Consider the following 15,134-nt stretch of genomic DNA (forward strand, 5'->3'; position numbering starts at 1 on the left):
AGACAGAATGAGAAGTTCATAATAAATTAAGAAAAAAACAGCAGAATATCAGAGATTAAGAGCCATAGACCTATTAACTATACTAGACTGGGCAATGCCAAGCTACGGTGTCCTACTTCAATAGCCACATTCTTTACGACGTAACGTCAACGCTTTGTTCACTTGCAGCTGGTCAGGCAAGTGAGTCGTTATTGTTTACATTGAAAGAATGGCAGAGACAGCTTTGTTGCTACATGTAATTTGACATAACTACTAAAGTACACAAGATATTGGTTTAAAATTTTAGATGCAAAGCTTATACACTATGCATTTCCTACCCTGCAAATTTGTAAACATAAAATTGAACATTTCATATGTAAAGTGCCAGTAAAAATGTATATTGATCTATTCAAAAAATATTGCAAAATTATCAATGTTGCCCTATGCTATGGGCTAACATGTCCGATAGCTAGGTGTACAAATTGATTTCAAAGGCATACACACTGGTACATCGTACACTGATCGCAGTTGCCATGAACATAAATGTTGGGTCTTAGGTGTTATGCAAACAGCATCAGAAAAATCATAGAAAACAAACGACAAATGGTACACTTTCCTAAACATATTGTGACAGGCTACACATGACTAAAGACGACCAGTCGGCTGAGCTTTGATCTAAGATTACTCTTGTTAGCTGCTACCTTTGTAGCCTCATAGTGAATTCTAATTCTGACATATCTGGATGTGATAGTTTTAATAACCGCTGCTCTGTGACTTGAGCATGGAAATTCCTGATGCAAATTGCTTTGTAAAACCAATGAAAGAGTCTTCGTGACTACCAGCTTGTGTATGTCTGCAGTGATTCCTTGTAAGTTGACACACTGCCATATGATCTGTTCTGAGCCTAGACATATCTTTGTGATGACAGGATGAGGTCTAAACAGACCACCTCCATATTTTACACTGATTAGTATCGCATCATCCCTGGTGCGTAAATCTGGACCGAAGGCTATAAAGCTGGTGCAATCATTGCAGTTGAGTTTTAAGCTCCGTACCACATAACCTGCTAAATAAATATCATATGTTAATATTATTATAAAAAGTGTATGTATCAACCGCAAAATAAATTTACCTACATCTCACTGATTTGCTGCAGTATTATTTCAAGCCACTCTGCTACCTGTATATCTGTTCTATACACTAACAATAAGTGAAAGTAGCTAATACCAAAATACAAGTACATACCTAAATCATGTACCACAATATGGGCAGTCATGCAGTTTAGCACATGCAGCAAGGCAGCAATGTGTGCCAGATCTCTTGTTTTGTAAAAAATTTGGAGGAATTGGTTGTATTTACCTACCGATGTACTCCACTATGTCCGAGACAGATTTTGACAGATCAATTTCCAGCCATTTACTTGATTCCAAATAATCATGGAAGTTATCGTCACTTTCTACATGAATTTTTCTTCGTTTAGATGAGAGAAGTAGGGAGCAGGAGCCATCTGAGCTATCACAATCAAGACAGTTAGCACTCTGCTAGGTGTGATGTCTGTTTTCACTAGTCGAGCTTTCAGTGCAGATTTGAAGCTACAGACATCTGGATTATTGTTGAAACCTCCCTTGGCCCAAATCTTTGAGGGCAGTGTTTCTATATGCTCCTGTCCAAGCTTGTACAGAAGTAGATACTTGGCCTCGCTAAATGTTTAAAAAATTTAATTCCCTATTCCAAGGTACGAGGTACGCTTATGTAGAGGGTCGGGAATGATCTCTTCAGATTGCTTGGCGGCTGTTGGCTCTTCATAGCAAAGTGAAGGTTCCAGGACTGGCTCATCTCGGTCTGGTGGAGATGATTTAAATAGTGTTGGTCGGCATAATAGTCAGCTATGCTTTAGTTGAGTCGGTTGTAAATATTTTGGCAGAGAATCAAATCCCCTTGGTACAGCAGTAGGCTTTAGTATGGCAGCCATCGTCAGACCAAGAGGTCTGCAGGAGATCACTGCCGAGCGCAGAGTATTTGGAAGGCATCCAGTCCTTACATTTCACGGCGTCTATCCACTTGTTACATATGTCGCGGTGTTTTTCTTCCGATGGAAAGGTGTGGAAACTGAGTTAACTGTCTTTTGCTGGAGTATTAGAACAACCAAATGCACAGCAACAATTTTTACTCTTGTCCTGCAAAATAATCAGTAAATAATTGCATTCTTATACTCATAATCATATTATGAGTATATTATCATATACTCATAACTCATATATTCATAATCATATTATGAGTATATTATCATATACTCATAACTCATATATTCATAATCATATTATGAGTATATTATCATATACTCATAACTCATATATTCATAATCATATTATGAGACCATCATAAAGTAAAAATCTTTTCATTGGGTTTAACTACACTTCTAAATATAGCACAGCCATCACCATACTCATTTACTAGCCTATGTCCACCTGCCATGGTGATGAAAAACTTCATGAAATGGGAAACACTTCGTCTACTTCGCGGTTGGCACCTCTTTGTGCAAAGCAACTTTTCAAATATTAGTGCCAGCAATGAACTATAAGAAAACATTTTGGAAAAAACTATTATTTGTATGCATATCTCGGAAAAATCCGCAAGATTTCTTGCTCTTCATATCTAGGTACCTCTCACAACCACACTTGATAACAATTGGAGTAAAATTTACCTTCGAATCATTTTCAGTGCTGGTAGTTGCTCCACTCTCCATGGCTTCCTACTTGAAACTATGGCCTGAACTAGGCAAAGTGAACAAAGCAACAAAGTGAACATAAACATATTTTCTGATGCTGTTTGCATAACACCTAAGACCCAACATTTATATTCATGGCAGACTGCAATCAGTGTACGATGTACCAGTGTGTATGCCTTTGAAATCAATTTGTACACCTAGCTATCTGACATGTTAGCCCATAGCATAGGGCGACATTGATAATTTTGCAATATTTTTTGAATAGGTCAATATACATTTTTACTGGCACTTTACAAATGAAATATTCCACTTTATGTTTACAAATTTGCAGGGTAGGAAATGCATAGTGTATAAGCTTTGCATCTAAAATTTTAAACCAATATCTTGTGTACTTTAGTAGTTATGTCAAATTACATGTAGCAACAAAGCTGTCTCTGTCATTTTTTCAATGTAAACAATGATGACTCGCTTGCCTGACCAGCTGCAAGTGAACAAAGCGTTGACGTTACGTCGTGAAGAATGTGGCTATTTAAGTAGGACACAATGCTGAGCCGTGATGCATTGGATTGCCCAGTCTAGTATAGTTAATAGGTCTATGTTAAGAGCAGACAGAACCATTACTATATTGTTGCTAGTAAAATAGTCTGGATAAAATCAAGCAGGGAGAAGAAAGTTACTACACAGAAGTTACAAAGTAAAGTTGTACGACATACAAAATTGAAAATGTATATAACAACCATACCTATGATATCGGGAAAGGTGACAAACTGGTTAGAGAACATGAAACAAAGCTGAAAAGACATACATCTAGCTCCAGTAATTGTAGTAAAACCGGAAACATATTAGAGCCAACAGAACAGCCCTCTAGAACTGGTTATAAATGACCAGAAAAAAGAGTAAAAGAGTTGCTTCCTCAGAAAAGACAACTCCCCAAACTTCTTGATAAGCGCAATAGTGAAACCCCTATTTCCAGTGATACTGTTGAAGAAACTAAGGCTACAGAAATTGCCAAGAATCTGCGGCCAAAACGATCTACTAGGATGCCCCCTAGGCTACAAAACTATGTGATTGGGCAAATGCTAAACAATGAGAAGCCAGAGATATCCATGAATTCTATTCACTGAAATACAATCAGTGGCTTCTTAGCGGCCTCTCAGTACTAGCCAAACACCTTTACGGATACTAACAAATAAACATAATACTCCTCCCATCTATTTTACCAAAGAGTACAAACGTTTAAGAGAGAACCCTCACAACAATCCGTAAGCTCCTTTAAAGAGGAGTACTATGTTAGTAGTATGGCGCTTTACAGTGCCTCGCGTTGCGTGTTCACAACTCGAGTTGTACAACTCGAGTTGCACAACTCAAGTTGTAAACACGCAACGCGAGGCATTGTAAGGTGCCATATTTAACAGCAACTCGAGTTCAACAACTTGGCTTGAGAACATCTCATATGGCGCCTTACAGTGCCTTGCGTTGCGCGTTCACAACTCGAGTTGTACAACTCAAGTTGTGACCCCGCAGCGCGACTTTGTAAAAGTAAGGTGCAATATATTGGTGTTACGGTAGCATAATCGTTGACCTGATTATACTAACAATGGTACATCAATAGGCACCCATTAGCTAATAGAAATTAAAGTATGTATGTATGTACTGTAAAACTAGAGCTAATGGCGAATTATAGTGTGCCGAGTTTGCAACTCGAGTTGCGCAACTTGAGTTATATTTACCAACTCGAGTTTGTAAATATAACTCGAGTTGTACAACTTGAGTTACACAACTCGAGTTCATCAAAAATCCAGGCCGAGTTCTTTTGACAGCAACTCGAGTTCAACAACTCGGCTTGAGAACATCTCATCATTTCTTTTTCTTTAGCTATATTTTCTATATATGGAATTTATTTTGGTGCATCATTAAACGCCGTTGAAATAATTTCTATGTTCATTTTCGGTGTTCATTCTGGTGTGTAATCGTGTTTTGAGGTCTTATGTAGCCTAGCGATGTCTAAGGCAATGGTGAGACAAGTCAAGGTAAGTGATGCTTTTGCCATGGTATTAAAGCTATCAGATTAACAGCTTTATTGGCTTCTCGGTGCTATGACATACAAGCTATACGGCAACTAACGGATCAGCTCATTCTACAGTGTCGTATCAAGGTATGTACCTGCACGTTATTTAACATGGCGTCGTAGGCAGGATTCGAACCTGCGCGGGGAAACCCTCGCGCTAGGTGTGTTGGAGGTGGTTTTTGTTATAGTTGTGTGCTAATTTGGCTGCTAGACAATTAGATGTTAGTGTTTTCCCTAAGCTGAGGCTAGATAGTGGAAATGTCTCTAGTTCTTTTAAATCTTGGCTTAGTGAGTTTGAAATTGCGTGTGAGCTTACTTCGTTTCGTATGGATAATACTGAAGGTGGTGCCCCACTCTTTGCGGGAAGGACTAAGCTATTAGCTTTATTGAGCGCTATTGGTAGTGAAGGAATGGAGTTGCTGAGAAGCTTAGGGTTTCATCTTGCCAGCCAGGCAGTTGATCTTTACCAAACAGCTTTAAATCTTTTGAGAGGTCATTATGAGAGAGAGGAGAGTGTGTTTGTGAGAACGATGAAGTTTGTTACTGTCTTACAAGCTTTAGGGGAAGAAGAGAGAGAGTACTTGGTGAGAGTGGAAAAGTTGAGTAGAGATATGAATTTTGGTGATGGTAATGATGATTTGAGGCAGCGCTTCTGTGTAGCTTTAGCAGTGAATAGTTTGTGGGATTCCAGCGCTAGGAAAGAGTTAATGCAGGAGACTGACATAACTTGGAAGCAATTATCTAACAGATTGAAAGCTAGACATTTAGCTAGAAAATCAGAATCTTTTATCAGTGGTGCTAAGAGAGATATCAAGGTGGAATCTAGTGACAGTAGTTCTGTTGCACCTGTTTGCTGAGTTTTTAGGAAGAGTGAAAAATCTAATGGGGAGCGTTCTAGTTATAGGCTGCCTAGGAGAGATAGTTCAGGTAGTGATAGATCTGACACCTTTTCACCTGGGTGGAGAGGTAGGCAAAGTCATAAAAGGTCATCATATAATTCTCCTGCTAGAAGTATTATTTGCTTTGCTTGTAACAGGGAAGAACATCATGTTAGGGATTGCTCGAGTGCTAGGTGCTATGTTTGTTCAAAGAGAGGTTACATTTCTAAGGATTGTCCTCGCAGCAAGTGTATTGAAAGACAAAAGTCTAGACGTGATTGTAAGAGATATAGCAGCAGTGGTAGTAGTAGAAGCTCATCAGGGTATAGGTACAAGTCTAGTAGACGAAGTAGGAGTTTTAGCAAAAGTCCACATAGAGTGAGATTCACCAAAAGCAATAAAGATGGGCTATGTAGTAGTGACATTAAACAAGTGTTAAAAGTAAATGGGAAAAATGTTGAGTTTACACTCGATACAGGAGCAGAAGTTTTTGCGGTAACAGAAGAGACTAGTAAAATGCTTGGTCTGAGTTTGAGTAAACCTGAACGTAGTATATATAGCGCAGATAAATCTTCTCTATCTGTAGCTGGACTTTGTGAAGTTGAAATTAGAAGCACTTTTAGGTCAGTCGACACTTCTGTGTATGTTTTAACAGGTTCTAGAAAAAACCTTTTAGGATTACATGAGTTACATCAGCTAAAATTTCTTGACATTAATAGTGTGTGCAAAAATGATTTTGACCAAAGGGAGTTTCCTGACGTTTTTCAGGGTTTTAAATAAACTTGAAGGAAAATATGGAACCTAAGTGTTTATTAACACCCAAACCAATGGTGTCTGGTCTTAAGGATCAAGCTAAAAGAAAATTAGACATAATGTCAGCTAGTGAATCAATTTTTCGATCTGGTGCTAGTTATGCCGGTGTAACAAAGAACAGTGGAAAAGTTCAGAAAGTCTCTATATTGAACAAAGTTAATGAGTTTTTAGACGAAATAGAAAGCGACAGCTTTTTGGATGAGAATAAATTTGAGGAGAAAAGGAAAAATATTAGGTTAAAAAGAGAGAGGTTACAGCGCAGGTTTGAGGAGCAGGTTAGAGAGTTAAAGAAGGAAGAAATGGAATTGAGTGAGGAGTATGAGAGCTCTGTCGCCCTCCAAGGGGTCTTAGCTGAAATGGCCAAGATGAAAGCCCGTTTGTCCGCTAGGTTTGCAAAGGCTAGGCCCGTGGTGAACAGCGTTTCTGCCGGCGCCCATGCTTAAGCAGAGAAGGCTGCTGGACCTGGCTCTTGTAATCCAAGCCTGGAGGGTGATTCAGGGAGGAAAGCTTGAGTGCGGAGAAGGCCAGAGTGGAAACTGTAGGCATTGCTAAAAGCTCCCTGGAGGAGTCTTTTGAGACCCCTGGGTTGTATAAAAGCAGCAAGCTTGTCAGTACCCCAGATGCCTGCACTGGTCAAGAGGAGTCCAAGACCTTTGACCTAGCTGCAGATGAAGAGTCCTTGGGAAGCGAAAAAGATGATAGAGTATTCAGGATAAAATGAAAATTGTAGTTTTAATTTTGGAAGTTTGTAACTTGATTGGAAATGACAATATATAAAATTAGGATCTTCTGAGGTGGCCTTTTCCTAAGAGAGAGGGCATGGTGTGTAATCGTGTTTTGAGGTCTTATATAGCCTAACAATGTCTAAGGCAATGGTGAGACAAGTCGAGGTGAGTGATGCTTTTGCCATGGTATTAAAGCTATCAGAATAACAGCTTTATTGGTTTCTCGGTGCTATGACATATAAGCTATACGGCAACTCACGGATCAGCTCATTCTACAGTGTCGTATCAAGGTATGTACCTGCACGTTATTTAACACATTCAGTTTCTTGTCAGGTTCTAGAGAGATGACTCTTTTTTCATTTGAAAAAGAAGTGGCCCATCTCCCACATACATTGTTTTTTAGTTTGCTTTTTACGTTCTACAGTTGTTTTTGTCTCGTTATACTTATAGAAATAAATATGCGCAAATATCGCCAATATATATAATTTAAATGTACATATATATTTAATTTATTATTATAAAATTTCTGTAAATGAGGCATCCCACTTACTCACTTTGCTTTTTTTACAAACCCATGTTAGTTTTGCGTAACACAACTCGAGTTCATCAAAAACCCAAACCAACTTGTACAACTCGGCAACTCGAGTTGCACAACTCGAGTTGCGAACACGCAACGCGAGGCACTGTAAGGCGCCATAACAAACTCGAGTTGTTAAATATAACTCGAGTTGTACAACTTGAATTACACAACTCGAGTTCATCAAAACCCAAGCCGAGTTCTTTTAACAGCAACTCGAGTTCAACAACTCGGCTTGAGAACATCTCATCATTTTATTTTCTCTAGCTATATTTTCTATATGGAATTTATTTTGGTGCATCATTAAACGTCGTTGAAATAATTTCTATGTTCACTTTTGGTGTTCATTCAGCTTCTTGTCAGGTTCTAAAGAGATAACTTTTTTCATTTGAAAAAGAAGTGGCCTAGCTCCCACATAGATTGTTTTTTAGTTTGCTTCTCACATTCTACAATTGTTTTTGTCTCTTTATATTTATAGAAATAAATATGCGCAAATATCGCCAATATATATAATTTAAATGTGCATATATATTTAAGTTATTATTATTAAATTTCTGTAAATGAGACACCCCAATTACTCACTTTGCTTTTTTACAAACCCGTGTTAGTTTTGCGTAACACAACTCGAGTTCATCAAAAACCCAGACCGAGTTGTACAACTCGGCCACTCGAGTTGTACAATTCGAGTTGCAAACACACAACCCGAGGCACTGTAAGGCGCCATAACAAACTCGAGTTGGTAAATATAACTCGAGTTGCACAACTCGAGTTGCAAACTCGGCACACTATAATTTGCAATTAGCTCTAGTTTTGCAGTACATACATACATAGTTTAATTTCTATTAGCTAATGGGTGCCTATTGATGTACCATTGTTAATATAACCAGATCAACGGTTATCCTACCGTAATACCAATATATTGCACCTTACTTTTACAAAGTCGCGTTACGTGTTCACAACTCGAGTTGTCAACACGCAACGAGAGGCACTGTAAGGCGTATGTATGGCACCTTACAGTGCCTTGCGTTGCATGTTCACAACTCGAGTTGTACAACTCGAGTTGCACAACTCGAGTTGTGAACACGCAACGCGACTTTGTAAAAGTAAGGTGCAATATATCAGTATTATGGTAGCATAACCGTAGATCGAGTTTGCAACTCGAGTTGTACAACTCGAGTTGCAAACTCGAGTTGTACAACTCGAGTTACACAACTCGAGTTGTACAACTAGAGTTCATCAAAACCCAAGCCGAGTTCTTTCAACAGCAACTCGAGATCAACAACTCGGCTTGAGAACATCTCATCGTTTCATTTTCTCTAGCTATATGGAATTTTTTTGTGGTGCATCATTAATTAAACGCCGTTGAAATAATTTCTGTGTTCATTTTCGGTGTTCATTCAGTTTCTTGTCAGGTTCTAGAGAGATGACTCTTTTTTCATTTCAAAAAGAAGTTGCCCGGCTCTCACAGAGACTGTTTTTTAGTTTGCTTTTTACGCTCTACAATTGTTTTTGTCTCTTAATATTTATAGAAATAAATATGCGCAAATCTCGCCAATATATATAATTCAGATATGTATATATATTTAAATTATTATTATTAAATTTCTGTAAATGAGACACCCCAATTACTCACTTTGCTTTTTTTACAAACCCGTGTTAGTTTTGCGTAACACAACTCGGGTTCATCAAAAACCCAGGCCGAGTTGTACAACTCTCGGCAACTCGAGTTGTACAACTCGAGTTGTGAACACGCAACGCAAAGCACTGTAAGGCGCCATACACGGTAAGGCACCATGAAAAGCACGATTTCACACCAACATCGACACTATTATGTATTCATTTACATTTATAGGCCTATATCGCTAGCTAATTAATTGTGGCTCGCAAAGCGGTTAGTGGTGCTATAATAAGCGGACATATTAAATTGGACAAGATAAGTTGGTTACAAATTGTGTATTGTCAATCCAATGCATTACCGTCTAGAAGCTCGTTTAGTTTTCGTGCTTTCTTTCGAAGATGGTCTTCTTAGTTAGGTACAATTTGACGTTGTGCTGCTATACATGATTATGTATGTAATTGTCTGCTTGTGTCAATAGAAATGCTTGTGCAAATAATTTTTAGGTCCTGTATTTGTTACTAGTCAAATGCTTTCGTCTCTTTTTTACTATCACTTTGACATATCTACAGTGATAGCTTGTATCAGGTAGTGGGGTGCTAAAATGTAATATTTTATATTCTTTAATAATAATCAGAATCCGAGAATAGATAAATCTTATGCAGTTGATTTAAAGATACAAAAAAGCAATCGGCACATACCTATCAAGACTCATCCCACCCAAACTCAGTCAGCCACATCCTGTGCATAGTTACCCAGTTGCATGCATAGACCTGACATTATATATTTTTTAAACTGAAATTCCTTTGTAATGGCATCAAATAGTCATGGACCTTAATCATTATCCGAATTACTCTTGCCAATTAAAATGTTTTCTTGCAGTGGCATTTGACATGTGATAGGATACTACTGTTACTCTCTGGTCTTCTGATTATTGGTACTGCTGTTGGTGCTGCATACAGTCTTAACTATTAGCTATTTACAGCTCTCAGGCTATTTATAGGCATTGGTGTAGGAGGCACAAGCCTATATTCTGGGTAAATCTTCCTCAAGGATTATCTCTCATCGTCTCTATTTTTCTTATTAAACACCTGGGTTTTATTAAATTGATCTAATACACACCAATTGAATAATTTAAGGTTAACCATTGTCTATTCCTTGAATGTACTCGTATAGCAGGTTACCCCTGCTCCAACCATGGAGTCACATTTGTTTGTTTTCCCGTTATAACTTGGTTAGTGAGGTGATTCTTCTCATTTCTGCACAATGGGTTGGAGCACTCCATACTCAAATTTAAACATTATTGTCAAATTTCTGCGTCGGTTGCATATCACACCACTGGAAAAAACTTGCTCATTGCTACATTGCTTAACAACAAAGTTCAATCCTTCCCTCCCTGATGTGTTCATAAAACTATACATAGCTCCATCACTATGAGAAAAATTTAGAGTGGGAAAAGGGTAGTTATAGGAATGAATGAAAAACGAGGTATGGGTCTAAACAAGACTATAAAACATGTAACGCAAAAGGGTTAATTGTGAAATAATGGCTGATGGGCTATGCATGGGTCATTTGTTAAAATCCTAGGAAAATGGGCTACGGGTCCAATTCCAAACCTAGGTGTGCATATGGTGCCTGTTTTAGAGACTGTCCCACCCCTGGGTTGAAGGTAAGCTTGCCAAATTTCTAGAATCTCTAAATGAAAAAAAAATTGAAAAAATATATCATTAATAAATAATTAAAGGCTGATTGATACAGTGTCAAATCTTTTTATTTAGTGCATTCATCACAAGCTGACAGTGTATTTTGCAAGTGCACTTACGTCCCATCTGCGCCTCACGAAAGGTTCAAGACCAGTTATTGGTCATTTTTGTTAACATAAACCATTCGTAAGTTTGTTTAATAGTGTGGTTTGCATTCTCCAATATTTAATACCTAGCTAAAAGAACCAGTCAAGAAGTGTAGAGTCCAATACGGAGACTTTATTAATTTATAGTAATCTAGTGTATGATTATTATTGTTGAACTATGGATCAATTGAGGTCTATGGTGTTTACTAGTCTTACACTTGCAGGTGCAGGTATGTTGTTCCTGCACCAAACCAAAAACTTAAGACCAGTTCTTGGTTATTTTGTGTAAGTATAGTACCAGTAATGATCAGTACCCTTTCCATGCATATATTATCACTTACATTGCAGTGTGAAATAGACTCTGACAGTATTGTTACAGAAGATACCATAAACTATAATAACTATCAGATTGTTATACACCTACATGTGTAGTCAACCTTTATAGACACAGACAGGAAATCGACACTAAAATATAAACACATAAACATAAGGTTACTAATTACATTGTATTTCCAGGAGATCTTATATGGAGTTGAAACATTCACCCGACATTGGCTCATCAGCTCATGGTTTCCGTACAATGTCTCCTTCCCAAAAAAGTCGTAAAGAGTCAACAAAATCTACCTTCCGGCATAGTATTGGAGCGTCACCGAGTGCCACAACAAGAGACGCGTACATTCAGACTACAGAAAGAAAACTAGCACAAGTCTAGCCAAGAGCCTAACGAAAGCCCATTTCACGGTGCTGTCATATCTCAATTCATTGTTCACATTTTTAATGTCAGAAAAAGCAAAATTTCCTGCATTTATTATTCCGTTGTAATCTCTTTCCTTTCATTTCCCCCCTTCCTGCATCCTCTCTCCAAACTTATCTTCCTTGATTGGCAACTGAAAGGATTTGCTGTAACATACATAACGATTATATAATGCATTTACATGTAATATATACTTATATAACATAGCAAACTTTGAAAGCAAACTCAACCCAAAAGTTCCATCACATGACTAAACATAATTGAAGGACTTACAAGGACCTGTGACAAAAGAAATCTAAAGAAAATTAAAATAAGAGCATTGACCTACAAAGGTAAGACTTCAGTATTTGTAGATGGTTATAATCTGTGTCCAAGTATATTTTATATTACAAATAAGAGCAATAACATAATATGATAATGACCATAATGAGCAAAATATTTATTGTAGTTGGTAAAAGCAAAGCACATATTAGTTGATAGCTATTATTTTGTTGCGTTATTTTGAAAGCTGTCTTAGATCTTTAGCTTTTCTTACTGTGACGATGCTGGAATTTCTTTAGATACATTCCATGATAACTTCGTCCTGAGATAGTTCATCATTTGTGTAGCCTGTGTTGTTACCATGCAGTATTGAGTGTACTTCATTGTTTAGCATTGAATGATACCATGCAGTCCTTGAAGTTGTCCCGTCTGTAGAATCTGGTGTTACCATGCAGCACTTGTGAGCTCTGTCGTGGTTGCACCTGACATCACCATGCAGTGCTTGACATATTCTGTTCTAGGTCCCAAGCATCACAAGGCAGATCACTTTACAAACTCCTAAAACTTGGTTGCATTTTATATTACGTTTTTCTTGCCATGTGATATGCAAATACACAGTAATACATGTATATTAATATTATTTTAACAAACTATATAAATTGATAAAATCCTGAAGCCTTTCCAGTAAGCTAAAGCATTGTTAACTTATGCGAAGTATTTGATTTATGAAGTCATGAGTGATTGTTGGTTTCTTTCTCACTCTTGCAGTAACTACAGCAAGTAACAGTTCACTTTGTGACACCATTCGCTATTCGCTATTCATTCTGTGTAAACCGTGATAGATTTCTTCGGTAAGACAACTAGAATAATTGTGTGATCTGATTGTAAACATTAACAATGTTTTTCCACTCGACGTCAGTTTCTGTGTCTAATATTTAGCAACTGTGGTTGATTTGAGCCGTTTAAAACTGGTCGAACTGATAGAATAACTACATTCATGAAGTGTGAGGTAGAATGCCTGCAACTTTACATAATTATATGAAAGGTTTTACAATCGAGGTCACTTAAACTTGATAATAACTTTTTATAGAGCTTCTCAAAGCATTTATTGATTATATTATATTAAATTGTTATAAATTTTATTACAAAACAAATTACTCTTCAAATCGCGAGTTTGTGTAATAGTGTGGTTGGCATTCACTAATATGTAATACCTAGCTAATAAAACCAGCCCAGAAGTGTAGAATCTTATACAGAAAAAGGAAGAAACTTGATACATGTTTTACATAAAAGTGGTAAACTTTATTCATTTAAAGTAATCTACTGTATGATTATTATTGTAGAACTATGGATCGATTGAGGTCTTTTGTGTTTACTAGTCTCACACTTGCAGGTGCAGGTATGCTGTTCCTGCACCAAACCAAAAACCTGAGACCAGTTCTTGGTTATTTTGTGTAAGTATAGTACCAGTAATGATCAGTACCCTTTCCATGCATATATTATTACTTACATTGCAGCGTGAAATAAACTCTTTGACAGTATTGATGCAGAAGATACCATAAGCTATAATAACTATCAGGTTGTTATACACGTACATGTGAGTAGTCAACCTTTATAGGCACAAACAGGAAATCAAAACTGAAATATAAACGCATAAACGTAAGGTTACTAATTATCTTCAGGAGATCTTATATGGAGGCAAAAAATTCCCCCGACATTGGGTCATCAGTGGATGGCTGCCTAATGTCTGCTCCTCCAAAGGCACAGGAGCCTATAGCAACTACCTCCCGACGTTCGATCGGAACATCCCCGACACGAACTGCAGGAAAAGATGCATCCATTCAGGTTCCAGCCACAAGTCAACACATGCCCCGCCAAGTAGCCATAAAGTGCCCAGTTCGCGGTGCTGAAGAAACCATGCAGGTTACAAGAGCTTCAAAACCACCATCAATGTGCCCACAAATGCTTCCACCAAGACAGCAGCCGAAACGGAACAAAGCTGTTTTAAAACCATCTTCTATGTATGCATTCATGCCTCCAACACTACAACAACAACAACTTAATGAAGCTGTTGCGATGACCTCTGAAGGTAGGCTGTAACAATTGTAAACATTGTAATTTGAGTTCAGAAACGTTTCTATTACTCATATATTTGTAATAATAAATTTCAGCCATGAAAAATGCAAAATGGACTGAGAAGCATCACGCTCTTCCTAAATGCACGGTCACGGGAGCTACAAAACAACCATCAGTGTGCCCGCACATGCCTCCACCAGAACAACAACAAAATCAGAATGAAGCTGTTGCGATGACCTCTGAAGGTAGGCTGTAACAATTGAAGACGTTGTAATCTATGTTCAGAAATGTTTTTATTACTCATATATTTATAATTTAAAGCCTTGAAAAATACAAAATTGGCTGCACTTATTATTCATCTATAATCCCCTCTTTCCCATTTATTTTCTCTGTAGTCTGCCTCCTATTTTCAACTTGCCTTCTCACCTTCTACTCCCTTTTTCTCTCTCTTAAACTCATCCTCTTTTCACCTCCATCTTGAATCTTTTTACTTTTTACCATATTACCGGCTTCTTTCCTTCTCATGAAATTCTCATGATGAATGATTCAAGGTTAGAGGGAAATTTTGCAACAAATAATGTTGAAACCATTTGCGGAATTCAACTAAAAATGTACGCCAACATTAACACCACTGTAACCCAAACTGATTGTTGTCATTGTAGAGGTTCTGAAAAAGCTTCGGGAATATGTAATGTAAGTACTGCGCGCTACTGCTTGCTCAAATGCCTAGTTAATACTGTCACTTGTTTAAAGGAATCTACTTTGACTGTTCAGAAACTACTAATAACTTACCTCTAGACATCTAATGGTG

Source organism: Watersipora subatra, chromosome 11 (genome assembly GCF_963576615.1).
Source record: "Watersipora subatra chromosome 11, tzWatSuba1.1, whole genome shotgun sequence".
NCBI classification, from domain to species: Eukaryota; Metazoa; Bryozoa; class Gymnolaemata; order Cheilostomatida; family Watersiporidae; genus Watersipora; species Watersipora subatra.